This window comes from Bidens hawaiensis, unplaced genomic scaffold, assembly GCF_021521415.1.
Source record: "Bidens hawaiensis isolate Kalapana, Puna unplaced genomic scaffold, B.hawaiensis_p1.1 tig00045676_1, whole genome shotgun sequence".
Classification (NCBI taxonomy): Eukaryota; Viridiplantae; Streptophyta; class Magnoliopsida; order Asterales; family Asteraceae; genus Bidens; species Bidens hawaiensis.
The window spans coordinates 23,586-28,302 of record NW_027498145.1 but is presented as its reverse complement, the minus strand read 5'-3'; positions in this window follow the sequence as shown (position 1 = coordinate 28,302).

Sequence of the window (4,717 nt, the reverse complement as noted above, 5' to 3'; positions counted from 1 at the left end):
TGTTGAGCTAGTGAGCTGCTGAGTTCTCGGCCACGGGGGTTTTCGGTCAGATACGGGTTTTCGGCCAAAACATGTGTTTTCGGTCAAACCATAGTTCTCGATCAGATCATAGTTCTCGGCCAGAACAGGTTCTCGGTCACTCTGTTATTTGCTTGGATTTGGGCATGAGTCGAGTTGGCCCCAGATACCATAATGGACAGTTGGACCTAAATTAGCTAAGCCCATATCCAATTTAGACAAACTAGCCCATTAACTTAAACTTAACAATCAAGCCAACTTAGAAAATAACTTAAAATGTTAATGGAAAATGTGTTAAGACAGTTAATGAAAATAAATTTTTCCAAGCTGACCTGGCAGCTTAACCCAAGCCAGGGGCTCTGCCCCTTGGACCCCGCTAGGGGCTGCCGTCCCTAGAACCCCGCTGCCAGGGGCGCTGCCGCCGGACCCCCGTTCGTTGTGTTTAATATTATGTTATTTTGAAAGACAAGGTATTCATTCTAAGACAAGTTATGGATTAATGTACTGTTAATGAAAGTTTTTATATTCTGCGAATGTTTTTATTAACTCTAATGACTAGAACTATGTGAATGAGTAAATCCAACGTCCAAACGTGAGGCACCGGTAACGGGGCCTTACACGAACTATGAGAAGAGTTAGAAAAATAAGTTCTTCTGCAAACACTCATGTGTTGTAAAGGAACAATCAACAATCACCAAAACATACAACAATGAAACCAATAATCCGGAAACAAAAAATAATAATCAAATATACTAAATTATGCAAATGAACCATAAGCAGTAAATTGGGGAACGATTATAACAACTATATTAACGAAATTACTAACTTGTTTAAAAATAAAAAGAAATTATGCACATTCTCAAAAGATCACAGTTTTCTAGTAGTAGAATATACAAAATCTAAATTATCAAGTTGTGATGTTGAGCTAGTGAGCTGTTGCTGCCAATTTTTAGCAACCCTGGCCGACTCAGACGAAATTATAAATAAATGAAATTAGACAACAGATCGAAATATCAAGAAAAAACACTAACAACAAACTATAATAGAAATATAAAAGAAGTTTTAATCTAAATGACCAAGTTTAGACAAAATGCCCTTTTTCTGACAAATGCTAAAACCAGACGATACCCGCAACACACTGGTAACAAATTTACCCTTGCATTTCTCTGAGAAATAGATGACAGTTTCGACCAAATTGCCCCTGCACTTCTGTGTCCAATACTTGACGGTTTTGACCAAAATGACACATTTTGCCCCGAACTCATTATGCCCATAACTCGGTTTGGCCCGACTCATAACCTGAAATACTTAGCCCGCCCAAACTTTTTTGTGCAATGTTTTAACTTTTTCCTTTATGTTTTCAAAATTCAATAGAGTATAAATATTATTTTGTCTTCTTTTCTGTGCATTCTTGTTTTGAGGCCTCAATAACACCAAATTAATAGCTTTGTCATGTGAAAATTGCATCAAATGAGCATGATTGAATCAAATAACATAATCAATAACCAATTTCCTTGAAAAAAAAAACAAACAGTTTACATGCACAAATTTAATATAGATTCAAACCGAAATTTTTTATAGGAATTGCTTATGTTATAATATTCTAATTACTCCTTCAGAACATTAACATATTTACCCATCCGATAGAAAATAACATCACTTATTCGTAATCATAAAATAAATTATTAATGTGAAAGTTCATAATGTTCTCATTTTTTATTCAGTATAACAATTGTTATAAGTAACTGGTTTGTTTGATATGGAATTAGCATATACTAAACTTTTGACTTAAAAGGATATATAGCATACCAAATTAGCAAATATTAATCTCAACTTCAGTTAAAAAAACACACCTGAGAATGAAACCTACCAACCTTCGCATCTGTCCAACCTATCAAAATGTTCAGATGATGTTTCAATTTCAAAGATTTAACACAACACAGAGCCATAAATAGAAAAAAAAAACTAAACGAAAATGAAAATATTAGAACAATCAACGGAAAAAAAGGAACGTACAGCAAAAGTGGTGGCGGTATGTCGGATTACTCAGAATATGATGTTCCCCAAAGCATCACGCCTTCTTGCTTTTGATTCCGATGGTGATTATACAACGTTGTTTATGTACCTCCCAGGCTGCTGCCTCAATTAGGCTTAATTTACTAGTGTAGTCCGGTGGTCTGCGTAGGATCACTATTAAACAACTACGAAGGCAAGAATGACACAAACTGGAAACTAACCATTAAAAACCCTTGTTAAAGTGAGATCTAAATAATTAATGATCACCTGTGTAAGATCGCTATTCAATGGAATCAAGTAACTCCATAGAGAGTCATAGGCTGAAGAGAGGATACAGAAGTTAGTTTTGAAGAAATAAAAGAAATAGAGAGAGAAAGGCGGAAGCATCGATGAACAAATATAGGGATTAGTGATTCAAATTTCAAAAATTCATTTAGTCATGCCACCTAATTCACACACTTTAAAACTTATGCTATAACCAGTTGTACCTTCTGCATAAAAATAGTAAGAGTCTTAAATTTAAGAGTTTTGGTGAAAATACATTTGTATCCTTCCTATATGTATTATAAGATAGTGTATATATATATATATATATATAGTCTTAACTGAGATTCGGAAAACAACGAGTTAGTATATTGGTTTTATTAAGGTTTTAAAAACATTGAAATTGATTAGTTTAACAAAAATACTAAAAATAAAGGCAAAACGGGGTGGCAGGGGTCGAACCCGCGACCTCCACCCCGGGATTCAAGTGTCTTAACCAGTTGAGCCATCCAAAATCTTGTAACAATACCCAGAACCCAAATAATATAAACATAGGAAAACATCAACAGATTTGGCTAAGAACCCTAACGAAATCAATTGACCCAAATCTGTTAATGTTTATCCAATAAGCCTTAGGGCTTTTAATCAACACAACATCGCGATTCTAACCATGTATACAATTACCTCTAACAACGATCAGAGGTGGGTGAACGAGATCAAGCAGGGCCGGCGGTTTATTGATGAAAGAACGAGTATAAAGAGTGAAATGGTCTAACTAAGTATAGGGTTTTAGGTCGTGATAGCTTGAGTGAGTTGTGGACGAGTTTAATTGAAACATAAACGAGTTTATATACGGTTTTAGGAATCGAATGATTCGCGGTTCGTTTTTAGCATTGAGCTGTCAATTGGTTGTTGATTAACACAATTAAGGTATGATTTGGACGCGTTTTTGATCACTTAACGTTTATACAAAGTCAATTTTGTGATTCCAGGCCTTAATCGTGGGTCATGAAGTAATGGTGGGGGGGGGGGGGGGGACAATGGTGTCGGGAAAGGGAGAAAGAAAAGAAAGGTTTTGGATAAGTTTTGCAATTTAGTCCCAAAACTTTAGGATTGGGTACACAAGTGGATAAATGTTAGCTAGGGGTGGATTTTGTACATAACTCATAGTTAAATCGATAAATAACAAAAAAAAAATCAATAAAAGAAAAATACATATGTTTAAACGGCGCGATAATTTATTTAGCGTTGAACGTTCGAATTAATAATAAATAAATCATAAACGATATATGTGTTGGGTTTCGGATTCGAAAAAAATAAAGAATGTTACACTATTCACAACTTTTTGAAAATTTCGTCCCGATATAAAAGAAAAATATAACATAAAGAAAGAAAGTAAGTGTCAAGAGATTTTTTTTTATATAGAAAAAAATAACATAGATTTTCAGGTGACCCAAATAACGCTACAAACGAAAGGCATGATAAGGACACTTATATATAGGATGTATCAGCGGTTTATCCACCATGCCCTTATCACGTCAATATTTGTACCGTTACCCAAAATCACCCTAGGTTCCGAGTTATGACACACAACCGTATTCACCATGAGTTCCATGCGAGGATTTCGATAATTATGCATACACTCATTATTATTTAGATCGTCGCATGATGCATATGGTTTGTCCCGTTGTGCGGGTTTGAAAATGCCACCGTTCGAAATGCTCTATGGTAGACGATGTAGAACCCTGGTGTGTTGGGGAGAGATTGGTCAGAAAGAGATGGGAAGCCTAGAAGTTGTTCAAGAAACGTCTTCAAAGTTCAATCAGATTAAGGCTAGAATGAAAGCTGCTCAAGACAGGCAGAAGTCGTATGTGATAAGCGGCGACGACCGATTGAGTTTAACTTTGGCGACAATGTGATGCTCAAGTTCTCGCCTTGGAAAGGGACCATTCGCTTTAGAAAGAAGGGAAAGTTGAGTCCGAGATACATTGGACCATTTAAGATCGTGGATCGTGTAGGAGAAGTGGCTTATAAGCTGGATTTACCTAATGAATTAGAGGGAATTCATTCAACCTTCCATGTTTCTCACTTGAGGAAATGTCTAGCTGATGACACGTCTCACGTGCCATTGATGGACATCGAGGTTGATGAGCAGCTGAACTACATTGAGCAACTCATAGAGATTGTTGATCGCAAGGAAAAGCAGCTTCGTCATAAGGTTATACCCTTGGTAAAGGTGATATGGAAGCACCGCAAGGGGTCAGATGCGACTTGGGAAGCTGAGGATGAGATGCGCAAGTTTTACCCGGATTTGTTTAGTTAGGTTTCGGGGATGAAACCTCTTTAAGGAGGGAAGACTTGTAACATCCCAAAATTTCAATAATAATATTTTAATATATTATATGTTTTAACGGACGAG